Source organism: Marmota monax, unplaced genomic scaffold, assembly GCF_021218885.2.
Source record: "Marmota monax isolate L192 unplaced genomic scaffold, Marmota_monax_Labrador192_F-V1.1 WCK01_AAM20220418_F8-fsc00015, whole genome shotgun sequence".
NCBI classification, from domain to species: domain Eukaryota; kingdom Metazoa; phylum Chordata; class Mammalia; order Rodentia; family Sciuridae; genus Marmota; species Marmota monax.
Genome location: NW_026692194.1, coordinates 4614540 through 4630614, shown reverse-complemented (window position 1 = coordinate 4630614; position 16075 = coordinate 4614540).

Here is a 16075-nt window from a genome sequence, read left to right as displayed (position 1 = left end):
GCTGGGCCTGTTCCTGGCACGGGCGGCGACTCTGCTCTGCCCCTACTCCAATTAGGGTGGTGTGTGTACCACGCTGGCAGGCTCCTGGGCCTGATCCGCCGGTCTGTCGCAGGTCTGTCTACCTTGAAGGCGCGGGCAGCGGATCTGCCCTGCCCCTCCTACCACGCCTGCGGACCCCTGGGCCTGATCTGCAGGTTGGTCACCGGTCTGCTCACCCTGCGGGCACGGGTGGCGGTTCCACTCCGCCCCCACTCCAATTGGGGTCACGTGGCCACCACACTGGCAGGGCCTGATCCGGGCGTGGGAGAAGGATCTGCTCTGCCCCTACTCCAGTTGGGGTGACGTGTGTACCACACTGGCAGGCCACTGGGCCTGACCCGCCAGTCTGTTACAGGTCTGTTTACCTTGCAAGCGCGGGCGGCGGCTCTGCCCTGCCCCTCCTACCACGCCCATGTACCACTGGGTCGCGGGTCTGCCCACCTTGCGGGTGCGGGTGGCGGCTCCGCTCCGCCCCCTCTCCAATTGGAGTCACGTGGTCACCACGCTGGCAAGCCGCTGGGCCTGCTCCGGGTGCTGGCAGTGGCCCGGCTCCTCCCCTCTGGCTCGACGAAAAATTGAGGAGACTCGGGTGTCTGTGCCTCACCCCCCCTACCAGGAGACCAACTGTTTCTGTCGCCGCTGGTATTGATGAAGTTCTCTCCTCCACCGCTTTCTGATGACATCAGATCTCTGCCATGTTGGTATCCTATGCGAATGGCAGCATTTCGTTCCCCTTGCCGGGCAACCAAAGCAATGGGTGAGTCCTGACTGGCCCTCAGCAGGACCCGGACCGAGAAGCAGTTTCCGTGGGCTCCTAGCCCTGGGCCAGGGCAGTTCTGGGAGCCGGAACTCGGCCGCTCCGTGCTCGGTGTAAGCTCTGATAAGAGTAGGCTCCAAGAAGCAGTCCCCGTGGGCTCAGTTCCGGGAGCCGGAATTCGGCCGCTTAGTGCTTGGTGTATGCTCTGATAGGAGCAGGGTCCAAGGAGCAGCCTCCGCAGGCTCCCCAGCCCTGGGCCAGGGCGGTTCTGGGAGCCGGAACTCGGCTGCCCTGCGCTGGGTGTTCACTCCGATAAGATCAGGTTCTAAGAAGCCCCCAGGCACTGAACCCTAGCAATCTGTCTGCAAGCCGCAGGCGAGTGGCAGCCTGAAATTACCTGTTCTATGGCTGAATGAGCTGCGGTCAGTCGAAAACAGGGATGGTGACGTCAGCTTTCCAACATGGTGGCTGCTGGCCTCCTCTGTGGTCTGACCGGTGTGGAGAACCGAGATGGACCACTTCCTTCCCCCGTCTCAAACCCAGAATTCAGCCCTGAGTACGGTGCTTGCACGGCTGGCAGAAACTGCAGCGCTGTATCCCTGCGTCGCTGTCTCCTCGTTTCCCAGCGCGCGCTGCAGACCAATTATTGAATATTTTTATTTCCCACTTCCTTTCTCACACAATGAAAAGGCACCTAGCTATGACACTCGCTCTTTCAGGAACTGATGAGATTGAAGTCTCAATAATGAAGGTGTTCATAATTTAATAGAAGAGAGATTAAGCAAATAAATTATAATGGAGCCAAGCGTGGTGTCGCATGCCTATAATCCCAGCTACTTGGAGCAAGAGGATGGCAAGTTTAAGGCCAGCCTGGGCAACTTATGGAGACTGTGTATCTAAATAAATTAATAATTAAATTAAAGTAAAAGGGCTGGGGAATATAGCTGAGTGGTAGAGCACTTGCCTAGCATGTAAGAGGTCCTAGGTTTGATCCCCACCACCACCACACACACACACAAAAAAGTTATTATGCAATCCAAATAGGCCCAGGTTTTACCAGTATAAATGAGGGAAACAGCTCATATTTTGCAGGCTTTGCCCCACTTACCTATGCAGGGACTTAGACCTCTATCAGGCCTTTCACATTGACTCTCATGGCCACTTAACACTTTTCCAGTTCAGCTCTCCTCTGCTGATGGCTGCTACTTTTAAACCTCAATGATTCCAGGAGTCTAGTACTTCTTTTCTTCTTTTTTAACTTCCAAAATTCTTATTTAGTGATAGAGGAACACAATACTGCTCATTATGCTAGTCTAAATCCTGTTTAACATTCTAGTTTAAAGCTTTTCACATTGTTTTCGAAAAACAATTAACAAGACAGAAATCTCTGCAGTGGGCAGCCTGAAGGGTAGCCAATGTCTCTAGAACAGCTCAGAGTTGAGAATTCATATTGTTTTCCACACGGACTTGTTCCAAAAAGGAGGAGGCTAGTTTAATCCAGTGAGCACATGCAGAGCTAAAAGACAGAAAGACACCAGCAGAGTTCCTGAGACCACATGTCATTCTCAAGCTCATTCTGTTTTTGTTTTTTGGTAGTTTTTAAAAGAACATGGAGAGTGAGCTGCAGAAAGTGTCTCCTGATCATCACACAGAGGCAATGAGTTCCAAGTGCCAGAGCTTTGTCTGTTTTCTTCTATGTAGTCATCAGGCCTGGAACAGGGCCACACACCTCCCAGTTCCTCAATACAAAACACCAAATGAACAAACGTAAAAGAGTAGGGTTAATCCTGCAGCCCACATTTCCACCCAGCTGTCTTCCATGTGGGAATGAGGAGAACGCCCCAGGGTCACTCAGTGCTATGTATTGTTTCTGAGTCCAAATGTTTCAGGGCCCCTTTTCTTCCAAAGTTCTTGATGAGCACATCGTTTTCTTCATTTTCTCTCTGCTCCTTTCTGTAAGAACTTAGGCCTAGTCCTTGAGTCATTGTTGGAAAGCAGACTTGAATCCCAACCATGACATAGACTCAAACTTAATTTCAGAGTAATAGGCACTACACTAGATGCACACACAGAGACATAGCAAGGGAATATGGCAGGAAATCAGAGGGGGACCAATGGGTAGAAAATAATGATGGATAAAACTCTGTCTGCTACTTTTTTTTTTTTGTACTGGGGACTGAATTCATAGGTGTCTTTACCACTGAGATACTCTCCAATCCTATGTCTGCTACATATTTTTGCTTCTTAGTTGCCCCCTATGTTTTGTCTTTGTAACCTGTGTATGAGTAGGTCTACTTGTTTTATAATTTCCTCTTTCCAAGTACATAATAGGTGCTAGTTAAATATTGTTGGACTGGCTGACAATTAAGACCTTAGTGGAGTCCTACTACTTTTTTTTTTTAAAGAGAGAGAGAGAGAATTTTTAAATATTTATTTATTTTTTTTAGTTCTCGGCAGACACAACATCTTTGTATGAGGTGCTGAGGATCGAACCCGGGCTGTACGCATGCCAGGCGGGCACGCTACCGCTTGAGCCACATCCCCAGCCCCCTACTACTTTTCTTTTAATATTTGCTCTTCCACATTGACTGCTTTTTGATGGAACTGGGGTTTGAGTTAGTGGACAATGAGAACTCAATACATCCTCATTTGTTGAGACCCTAACCCTAGCCTCTGTCCCCTGAAGCAGATGCGCTGTCTCTTGCATGAATCTGAGGACTGCTGTCAATTTGTAAGAGCTGGAAGTGTGGTGGCTCCTTGTCTTTCTTTCCTCCCTCCTCCTCCTCCTCCTCCTTTTTTTTTTTTAACTTCTGTTGTGTACTTATAGACTATACCCAGTGTACTAAGCATTGTGCTGGATGGAAAGCCATGGGGATTCATAAGGTGTAGCTCTAATGAAGCATGTGGTATAGCAACACAGATAAAACAAAGCATGTCAAATAACTATGCTGTAAGGTAGAAAGAGTTCCATGGTGTTTGAGAAGATCCCATGACTTGTTATGAGAATGCAGAGAAAGCCAAGAATTCTAGCATGTGGGTTCTGAGGAGGTTCCACAGAGGAGCTCCATGAAGAATAAATTGGATTTTAACCAGTGGATGTGGGTGAGAGAAAAATGTAGGCAATGGGACTCCTGCGAACAAATTCAGTCTACCAAGGGTCATACAATCGTAAATGCTTCCAGTATTTTTTCCTCATCCTTTATCTTCCACGTGTCAGTCTTTTAAAAAATAATAGAGTCTCTTAAACATAACCTCCTAACAGACACTGCTTATAAGGACCATAACTGGTAGAATGGCGTGTGTTTTAGTTTGTGCAAAAAGGAGAGAATTTCATTGGCTAATGCTGCCGCGGTATTTTAAAAAGAAAATTAAAGAATTCTGCTGCCTGTGAATTGCCCTGTCCAATTTTGCATGTAAAGCAGATGACTGTTAAATGTTTGTTCCATGTGTGGTATTGTCTGCATTATAAATGCTGAAGAGGAGTTGAAATGGAGAATTCTATCATATTAAAGGAATTTTTGCCTATAATTTGTTTAGAACATATTCTTAACTAATGGGCAAGTTCCTTGCTCCCTGGGGCTATGCTCTAAGTGCACACACATTCCAGAATGATTAGCCTTTCCCCTGGTGCTATTAAGAGCCCTAAAAGCCAGGAAATCAATACATGCAATAATTTATCACTGACAGATTAGAATTTTCTATTGATTTCTTCTGAAATAGGAATTTGCATCCCCCAAGGAGTTTTATTCTCTTAATAGTCAACTAAGCAATTAGTTGTAACTTCAAGTTTTGAAGTGCACTGGCAACAGTTTTTAAGAAAAATAACAAAAGGCCCTGGATAGTTTCAAAGTCTTGCTGAGATGTACAGAAATGGATTTTCTTGCCTGCGTGTGTCGACAGTGCATCTCTGTCCCCCGACGCGGATGCTCTGTCTCTTGCCATGAATCTGAAGACTGCTGTCCATCTGTGAACATTGGAAGTCTGGTGGCTCCTTGTTTTTCTTTCTTTTCTAAAAATCATTGTCAACTGGCAATGCAGTGTTAGGCTGGACAGCTTCAGAAAACAACAGATCTAACTTTCCATCAGGATGAAACTTCAATGTTTGCAAGAATCTCCAGGGAACCCCATTCTAGTTTTGGAAAGGAGCCCGAGATTCTGTATTTCTAACAGTCTCCCAGGTGTTACTCCTTGCAGAAGTTTAAACTTGTCCTTTTCCCTGGTAGGATCTGTCTCCAAGATAGCAAGGACAGGTGGCAGAACAAGAGCAGCAAGCTGAGCAGGCAAAGTTCACCTGGTGACACGAAGCCCTGACCAAACATCCCACAAATATTAGTAATGGAACCAAAAGGGAGCCTGAGCTCTTCACTGGTCAAGCTTGTTCTTAATTTCATATGTCTCTGAGGCCACGTGGGGTTGGAATAATAGAGGAAAAGAAAATGGATGGTTTGTTTCTTTATTCTGTACCTTGGAATTCCCTACCCTATGCCAGACATTTTAGGCACAGAGAATATACATTATAATAAGAGAACGGCTACAGAAAGAACCTATTTTGGAAAGACAGACATTGAAAGCATTCTGGAGCCCCTATACTTTTGTCAAGAAACTCTTATTCCAAGAGACCCTACACACAAGGAATCCAGCCGCTCAGCATTTCCCAGTAGAACCATATTATCTATCATTGTTCTTTGTGCTCAAAGCTACTTCTGGCACTGATGTTACTATTCTTGTGTATAAGTCTGGCAGGAAGCCCTAAGATGTGACCTAATTTCCAAATAGCTTGTCCTTCTGGTGAGCTGTTATTAGTGAAATCTGCCATAGTTTATGACTCTACCCTACAGACTTTGGGAAAAGAGTTAGAAGGGCAAAGGAGATTTCCACCTGGATTTGCTTTGTGACTAGATGATCTATTTGGAATAATAGCTTCTGCCTATTGTTTGAAGAGATGACATAGAAACCAATGCACTATCTTTTCTTTCTGAGAGAAGGGCTCTTAAAAGCCTGGAAGTGGAAAATCATTAGGTAATTTGTTGTTAGCTCTAGAAGGGCACATCTTGGTATATTTATAGTCATGCTGTCCAGGGAAGGGGGATGTTTACATATAGACCTGTCTTATCATCTCTTCTATCCTGAGTGGATCTTGAAAGTTAAATTATAACATTGCATTATGCTTAAAAGGGAAGGATGCTTCAGAGAAAAGGCATTTATCACGCTCTTGAGGGACTGTTGCACACTGATCAAATGACAGATGGTGTTCAGCTTTCACAATGTAGGAGTGCTAAAAGAATGTGGGGTCACAGTGAAGCCAGGGAAAATCAGAGTAAAATATGGTACAAGTTGTTGTCAGCCTGGCATACGAAGAGGAGGTATCAGAAAAATGATCCCAACTATTAAGAGGGAAAAGGAAACTAAAATGAAAAATGACAATACTTCAATTTTTGAAAAGCAGTTCTGTCTCTAATTTAGCTATGAGATGTTGGGTAGATCACCAGCATCTCTGGGCTTTGCTAATAAGTTCCCTCCATGTTCCATAATTCCTGCACACTATATGCTTACTATGTGCTAAATACACACTTAACTTTTTTATATTGTTTGGCCATCCTCATTTTACAGGGGAAAAAAAAATAAGTCAAAAACTAAAACAACTAAGACTCAGAGAGGTTAGGAATCCAGGCCAAGATTATACAGTTTATAGGAGGCAGAACTAGAATCTGAGCCCATAGTGAATGGAATCTGACAGCACAGATAATACTTTTAAGTTTTACCACATATCACCTTTATATTTCTAAGGCTCTTATGGGTCAAGAAGAAAGGCATATTTTATTTGCTACTTTCTTAGAAAAAAATCAATTGATGTTGGGGGGATCTCTTAAAAGATTAGTTACATACCTTCTTTCCAATTCTTGACATATTGACATTTGGTCCTGGTTAAAAAAAGATGCTATAACTAGAGTCATGATTTAATGTCCAAGAATTTAAGATGCACAGTGCACATCTTCCTGTTCCCTTTATCAGTTCACCTTGCTTCAAGTACTAATATCTTTCTTTTTCAGGTTCTGGTGGCCAAGCAGAGCCCATTCTGCCCAGGCCAGCCTGCTGGAAAGTGGCAGCACAAGTGTTGGCCAGTGACAACTAGGATTCCTGTTCCTGTTTCCCAAGCTTGAGATCCTGGGAATCTGGGAAATGCCAGGCTGCAGACAGAAGCTTCCTCTCACCATCTTCCCACAGTTTCCCACGCCCACGGGTAGTGGGGTTCCTCCTGAGTCTAAAGTTCTGTATTCAACACCATCCTCTCAGGATGGGGCTGTATCACTCCTTCTCACTCTTAGAGGGAGTTTGGCAAAGTAGGATGCCAACCGAGCAAATTTGCTTATCTGCATTCCACCGATATAGGCACGTACTTGTACTTTTCTCTACACTGACACACTTTTTAAAAATAAACACCTTAATGCTTTTTTTTAAAAAAAGAAAACTTCAAGGAGTTTTAGAGTTTTAAATTTTATATGTAAAGTTGATTCATTTTGAGTTAATGTTTATGAATTGAGGTATGGATTAAGGTTTTCAGTTTTGCATACCAATATCCAATTCCAGCATTATTTATTGAAGGCTACCTTTTTCCAGGGAATGGTCTTCATAGCTCTGTTAGATTAGGTTCTTTGTTTCTCTTCATTGTTAGTTGGGGAGCCAAAGTGTGAACTACTATCCTTCTGTCTTCAACTACTATTCATTCTAGAAGTAGCTACTGCTGCCATCTATTAGCTTGGATTCTAAGTTTGCTAATATCTTTGGACATTGTAATCTAATCTTTTACTGACATCTATTTGGTCACTTCTGTTAAATAATACAAGTACCCTAATACAAACATCACAGCACAATTTCTGCACTTCATTGTGTTCTCTCTTTTGTACCAGTATGCCCTGATGTTTCAAAAGTTACTGTTTATAAAATAAGTTTGAAATTTTATAAGGGGTAGAATAGAGTAGGAAAAGGGTTGAATTATTTTTTAGAGGACAAATATGTAGACATTCATAAAACAACATTGTTAACTATCAACATGTCCTAATTGAGATTCACTATTGAAGGGCTCCTGTGGCCATGTGCTATTTCCCTCATGTGATTTCTGTTTTGGGGTAGGACCGTCATGTATGTATTAGCCCATATGTATTTACACACAAAGGTACATATACAGACACACACACACACACACACACACATACACATACTGGAAATATTTTTGCACTTAATTGTGACTTTCCTTCTAATTAAATTATAGACATTTTATAGTTGTTTTATTGGGGAAATTTTCTAAATTATAGGATCTTAGAGACACAAATGGATCATCTGGGTTCAGTAGGCTGTCACCTCCAGTGAATTGATGGTGATGACTTGGAGCACAGCTTTGAAAAGCATTGGCAAGCTGAATTTAGCTCAGCAGGAAAGAAAGCTAACATTGATTAGTCATGCCTGCAATGGCTGGGGCTGATGGGGTGTACAAGCTGTCTAACTCTACACTAAGAGCAGGCCACTCTTTTCCAGTGCAACAATCTCTTCTCACTATTTTTGACAGCTGGATTCTACTTACTGCAGGATTGCTTTGGGTAATTATAACTTGCTATTTTTCTTTTTCTTTTCTTTATTTCTCTCTTCTTCTTTTTTTTATTGTTAATGGACCTTTATTTTATTTATTAATTTATATGTGGTGTTGAGAATCGAACCCAGTGCCTCACACATGCTGGGCAAGCACTCTACCACTGAGCTACAGCCCCAGCCCTAAACTAGCTATTTTTCAAGAACATTTATTGCCTTGTTGAATAGCTCTTCTATACTTTGAGTCCAAAATCTCTCTCACAGCAACTTCTAATCTAATTCTACTTTCTGGGGCTGTGTACTCCAAGTTTACACCATATTCAAACATCGAAAGATAGTCATTATGTAACATCTTCTCCTAGATAAAATCCACCATTTCTTTATTACTATTTATTATTTCTTTATTACTATTTCTTTACTCAGATATTGTTTTTTTCTGGGTCTTGCTCCATTCTGAATATTATTTAACCTTTCCTTACTCCCTCTCAAGTGCACTACCCAGAAAGAGGTAGAGAATTTCAGATGGGATCTGACCAACAATAATTAATTGAGACTGTTTTGGTTTACACATACCTATTATATTAATAAGTTTCAATCTGTACCTGAAACATGCTATTTTTATTTTTATATGAGTCAATTCAGTTTTTCTCTTTCCTGAATTTATATTTGAATTTTTACCTTTTAAATTGTGTCTTCATAATGATGGCCCTTTCTTGAGTACCTGTGCTGCATGCTCTATTTGTATTTTCTTTAATATCTATGAAGTAGATATTCTATTTCCATTTTGCAATTGTGAAAACTGAGATTCAGAGATGTCTAGCTTACTCACACAGCTAGTAAGTTGAAGAGCTAAAGTCAAATCCAGTTCTTTCTTGCTCTAAAGTTTGTTCTTTTGGCTGCCAAAAGCTCACCTTGATGATTTTGAATACTGAATTCATCACAGAAAAAAAAAATTGGATGAAGATAGGGAGAGAGAGGATATCTTTTTTTATTTTTAAGATGTTCGTTGCATTGTGTTGAAGTCAAATGCTTCAATAAAATAATAATAATAAAGAATTAAAGCTTGTCTTGTTCAGTTCCTGGTGGACTCTTATTGATTATTAGTGGTCATTTTTTTTAAGTGCTCACTAGTTGCTTGCTTAACTAACCAACCTAAAACTATGCTGGGGGTTAATAGTGAATTTGTCAGTATTCAATTTCTAGATTCCCTTCTCCCTGGAACATTATTTATGTCCTTTGTCTGATCCCTGCCCTACTTACCATAAGATCTCATTGGCTGCTCATAGTGGTTCTGGCCTTCCTTATATCTGTACATTTGTTCAGTTCTCTAGAATGGAAGTGGTTGGGGGAGGAGGTTGTGCTTATTTAAGTAACTAAATGCTTTCACATTGTGTTGCTTCTACTCTGTGGTTTCCTCCCACTAATGTATTTCTTCCATTTACAATTTGTAGGCAAGAAGCAGAGCCTCTCTTTTAATGGAGGGATTAATGGAATAGACATACTCAACAAAGTTTCTAGCAATTTCTGTTCAGTGAATTCTAAAGTGAACTCTATGGCAACGACGACCATGACAACAACAACTGGACAATGAATCCACTTCCCCCAAAGTCCACCTTGTATCATAAATCAATAAAATGCATTTGGGGATTATCATCATTATTATTATTATTATCATCATCATCATCATCATCACCAACATCATCATTTTTTGAGACAGGTCTCATTGTGTTGCCCAGCCTGCCTCCAACTCACTATCCTTCTGCCTCAGTCTCTGGAGTAGCTGAGATTATAGATGTGGACTACCACACCCAGCACATTTGCAGATTATTTGTTCTTTCAGATTATCCATGCTGGAAAATCTCTGCATAAATAAAAAGCATAGGAAGTCATATATAAATATTAACATTAATATGTATGGTTAATTCCCTCATTGCATCTCAACTGGATACAAGATCGTATAAATTTAATTTTTTTTTAAGTTACAAGCCCATAACACAGATTGACACAGAAATAAAAAAAACAAAAAACCATAGAGTAGATCGATGAAGAATGTGCACAAGTTAATACACACCCAGGGCCTTGTGAGAATGGGGAGCGTTGTTAATGTAGTGGTCAACTGGATAAGAGCTTAACTGGATAAGAGCTATGAAAACAGCACTAAAACTTCCTGCGAGCAGCTTACTCTTGGTTGTTTTTAAGCTTCCCAGTGCCAGACAGAGAGAACCTGGCTGCGAAACACCAGTAACTATATCGTGGTGCGTTGTAAGGACACTGAGAGACTTTCATAAATTACCAGGAGCAGGAAGCTCCCTGCAGAGCGTGGCCTCCCTGGATTAGCAACCGTGAACTTCACTTTCCATTTGCCCTCTCCTCTTTGTAGTCCTCAAAAGCAAACCCTGAAAAAGGACAGGCTCCCTGGTTCCTTCTAACGACCTATCAGAAAGGCCTTTCCATCTAATCCCTTTAGAGACTTTAAAATCCCGGACTCTGAGCCCAAGGCGATGATGAATATTCATGAGGGGGCGTGGCCCCGCCTGCGCGCGCGGCTCCCAGCAGCTGCAAGCAGCGGAAAGGGTGCGCCAGCTGCACGCAGGGAAAACGGCTCTCATTGTGTGTGCTCGGCTGACTGCACGTCAGCCTCCAGCCGGCTGCAGCCTGCCGCGCTGTGCCTGTGTAGGAGAGCTTTGCCAAGACGAAAGGACTCTTCTGTGGCAGGGCTCAGAAGCTGCAATTTAAGAGCCTCAAATCTCCCTGCTACCCACCTGCCAGGGCAAGTGAAATTCCTCTGAGAAAAATTCAGGCATATCCTCACCATGAGTTTGGCCCTTTATAAGAAACAAATACCCTTTGTGTGAACAACTGGAGACTTTTTATCCTCTGGTGGCATCTCCTCCTTCACTACTCTAACAGAGACTGTTTCTTCTCCCTTCTCAGTGATTACAACTGCTACTTGCATTCTTTCTTTCCTTTTTAAAGATCTTGAGGCCAGGTTGTGTTATTTAGTAGTATGGCATAGTGGTTATAAAACATTCCAGATTTGGATTCCAGCTTGACCACTTCAAGCTCTTTGATTGGCCTCTTTTGCCTCAGTTTCTTCATCTGCATAATGGATTTGATCTGAGAATGAAATAAGTCGTTTATATAAAACTTGAACAGTGCCTGACATATAGTAAGCATTTAATAAATGCTCCTCCTCCTCCTCCTCCTCTTCCTACTACTACTATTACTATTCCTCCTCCTTCTTCCTGTTATTATTATTATTTTACCTTTTGACTGGACAAGCCTGGCAGAAAACAGCTTAGAGTAAAACAGCTAGAAAACATACTGCTGAAGGTGTAGCCCCAACAGAAACTAAGGGGCCAAAAAATCACATCCACCAAAATCAAGGAGAAAGCCTAGACTCAGAAAGAAAAGGGAGATGAGCCTTCAGTGGGACCTGCTATACAGTCATGAGGGGAGAACTAATGAAGAATTATGGGAGCTGAGTCCTTAGAGGAAGGATCCTGCAATGTCTAGAGAATGATCACAGTACCACAATTAACTTTTTTTGAGGGGGAGTACTAGGGACTGAACTCAGGGGCACTCAACCACTGAGGCACATCCTCAGCCCTATTTTGTATTTTACTTAGAGACAGGGTCTCACTGAGTTGCTTAGCACCTTACTACCTTGCTTTTGCTGAGGCTGGCTTTGAACTTGTGATCCTCCTGTCTCAGTCTCCTGAGCAGCTAGGATTACAGGTGTGTACTAATGAGCCCAGCTCCACAATGAACTTTTAATTTTTTTTTTTTATGTCTGTCCCAAATCCTAGTCTGTGTGCTACTGACTCTTAAAGCAATGAGAACCCTGTTAGACTGGTCCTGGGAGCAGGAGCTGGCCCTTTATTTAGGATCTTCAGGTTGATAACTGTGGGCTCTAAGATTCTCCACTGATCACATTTCCCTGCCTGCCCTGTTCTCATCTTTAAACTCCCGTTGAGCAGGCATGTTATTCTCAGTGTGGCTTTTAGGCTCTTGACCTCACCCAGTCCTAGGAGGTCAGGTTGACTTTGGTCTTACCCACCTTCCTGTCTCTCCTGACACTGTCAGCTGACCCTCTCTACCCAAAACATTTTATGTCCCTTAATACCCATTAGGTTTCCAGATATGCCTGTCTTCTTATTGCTTCCTAAACATGTTGTAGTAGAAAAAATGCTGTGTTCACTACCTCATTTTATCTGCTTGAGCAGACAAGAAGATGTGTCCCAGTTTCTTTTGCAGTTAGGTTCTGACAGTGACCAAACTCTTGGTGACAGAAAAGTGAGCAGAAGGGATATGACACTTCTGCTTCAAAGAAACTAAGGGAGGATCTGAGTTCATGCTTATTCTCTCTCATCCATATGCTGGGGTGTACAAAAATCTTATGACAGAGTTATAAGATGGAAGCACACTGGACCCCTAGTTTCTGTTGCAGGAAACCTAATGGGCATATTTGGTTGTTTTAAATGAGAAAAAAAAATGAAGCCACTGTGACTATGGGATTTTCTTTGTTATCTCAGCAGAACCTATCATATCCTGACCAATAATACACTTATTATACTCTTTCTCATTTCAGTGGTCCTATGATTATTTTATGTTACCTGGAATTACTCCCTGCCTTCCTAACCTGCAGCAAATTGCCTATCCTTGTAGTTTCCTCTGTGCTGTCATAGCACTATGCTCAGGTTTCTGCCTGAGTGATTGGATGGATCTTGGCACCAACATGGAAAATGAGAAAGGAGGAAGATGAGTACATTTGGCAGAGAAGAAGAGCTCAGTGATGTGCATGATGAATTTGAGAATGGGACATCTGAGTAGTGATGGCTAGTAGGCATTTGGATACATGGGTGTGAAACTTAGGAGAGATGCCTGAGCTAGAGGTAGGTAGAGGATTGGTAATCATCAGCATCTAGGGGAAAGTGGGCAAGGTCATCCAGGAAAATATGTATAGAAAGACAAGAAGATGATGGAAAGAGGAATTCTCAGTGGAATAGCAACACATAAGGGAAGGCAGAAGAAACAGCCTTTATAAACTTCACAGCTTTATAGTGTCTCTCTAGGCCATTTATGATTTCACATGAAATCTAGGAATGCAGGATAAGTTTATTGATCAACATTTACAAGTGTGAAATTTAACTTTGAAGAAAACAGGATATTGCACAATCCATGCTGTTGAGTAGACCTGCAGATGTCTTTGAATGTGCAATCACTTGCCTTTGAGAACATTTCCTTGCAAAAAATTAGCTTTGATAATGTTAAAGGAAACCATAAATTGGTAAATTTAATTTAAAAGTCTACCCTGGCTTTTATATTCCTGGCTTTCCTCAACCTGAAGTCTTCTGACTTATATCAACCTAAAGGAGCAAGAAAGTTGTAAGGATTTTCTATTCACTATAGGACTCAGTTGTCTTTATTTTGTTTTGTTTTTTCCCCTTCATGTGATTGCTCTTTGGAAGTAATTCTTAAATTGTTTTAAATGGTCACATGTTACCACAGGTCTCTAAATGTCACCTACACAACTATGATGGGTTGAGAGAGATAACTTCTCTATATTTCAAGGCTATCAGAAGACCACTGAGGTTCTTTTTTCACTTTTTTTTTTTTTGTGTGTGTGGTACTAGGGATTGAACTCAGGGCCTTGTGCAAGTGAGGCAAGCACTCTACTAACTGAGCTATATCCCCAACCCATGACTGAGGGTTGCTACTCATCAGCATCCACACTTTTGAGACTCACAGGTCCAGATCTCTCAAGTCTCTCTCATTCAGAATATAACTCTCTTCAAAATCAGTTCAGTATAACAAAGGAATGGTTTTCTTTAATACGGAGACATAGATATTATCATCAGCTGTTATATTTTTCAAATAAAATTCCAGTGTAGCCCACTGTGCTGGTATAATGTAGTTTTTCATTGGAAAATAAGACTCCCCAAGTGCATTTTCAATAGCTAACTCTTTCATAAATGGTGCACGGATGCCAACAGCATTAAGTTAATTAACTCTTAGATTTTGGGCAAATTTAAGAGCATATCACTTTTTTTTCCCCCAGTACTAGGGATTGAACCTAGGAGTGCTTTACCATACAGCTACATCCCCAGACCTTTTTAATTTTTGAGACAAGGTCTCACTAAGTTGTTGAAGCTAGACTTGGAATTATGATCTTTTTCTACCTCTCTAGTAGCTGGGATTACAGGTGTGCACCACCAAGCCTGGCTAAGAGTATATCACATCTGCCCTCAATCTTGGAAGTCCATTATAAACATGCAATGCACATGGTTTATTATTATGGTACATCATATATTAAAAGATGAGTGGTGGTGGTGCGGTAGGGGGGATATAACAGACAAGGAAAGACCAGCTTGTTCTGTGTCAAGGGCATTGCTCCAAGGTGACATCTGCTTGTGAGCTGCTGGACAGCATTTTTCTCATACTGAATAAAAACTATTCTGGTGATCTGCAGATTGAATGCCCTGTCCATGTGCTTATTAATTATTTTAGACTTTCATTTCATCAAGTTGGTGGAAACCTTCACCACACCTCTGTCTGATGCTTTGCTGTTCTTGGTGGAATTGTTATGGGCAGCATTTTGTTTGTTAGTTTATCCCTAAGTGCCAACTGGGGACCAGTCATCATGTTAAGGGCTTAACTCTTCGGTTTCCACAGACTCTGCGAGATGATCATTATCATTTTCACTTTTTAGATAAGGAAACTGAATTTTGGAGAGGTTAAGTGCTGCAGGCCACATCTGGTGTGACAGAGTTGGACTCAGTGTCAGGACTGTCTGCCTCCTGAGCGCATATCCTCTCTTTAAGACTTCACTGCTTCTCAGTCTTCCTTGAGCTGTCTTGGAATTCTTCCTTTACGGAGTCTCATTTGAACTTGGAAGCTCCTCATTTCTGAGCCAGCCCTTGTGAGAGCCTGATAAGTAAATTTCAAGTCTCCTCAGGAGTGAGTTGAGGAAACGGAAACTTCTCTGAGTTCAAATCCCATTTATCCTGGAGTTCCTCAGTTCCTGGCCTCATCAGTGGTGATGGAGGTCAGTAGAGGCTGGTGGGTGTTTGTGCATCCGGACTCTTGTCTTGGCTGTGAGTATAACTCATTGTGTACCTGAGTATAACACTTAACTACTTCACATCTCGGGTTCCCCAAATATAAAATAGAGATATATTGAGGGTGACCTGCTTCCTTAGCACTTACATGTGCTAGCTAATTAGGCACTGAATGAATGCTGGAACTCTGAAGCATATGAATTCAGTCAATGTTTGTTTGTTTATTATTTGTTGGTACTGGGGATTGAACTCAGGGGCGCTTAACCACTGAGCCACATTCCCAGCCCTTTTTGTATTTTATTTAGAGACAGGATCTCACTGAGTTGCTTAGGACCTTATTAAGTTGTTGAGGCTGGCTTTGAACTCGTGATCCTCCTGCCTCAGCCTCCTGAATCGCTGGGATTACAAGTGTGCGTCAGTGTGACCAGCCCAGCGAACATTTATTAAGTGCCTGCAGTAGTGCACAGAACCCTGGGCGGGTGGTGGCATATCTGTGGACGCCTTATTCTATACCTTTTCTTCATTTTTGCACCTCTGGGAAGCTCCATCCCACCTCTAAAAATGCCTTTCAGTTCACTGACATGTTTCCTTAATTTCTCTGTGTGACAAAGCTTACTCTTGACTACTTTAGCAT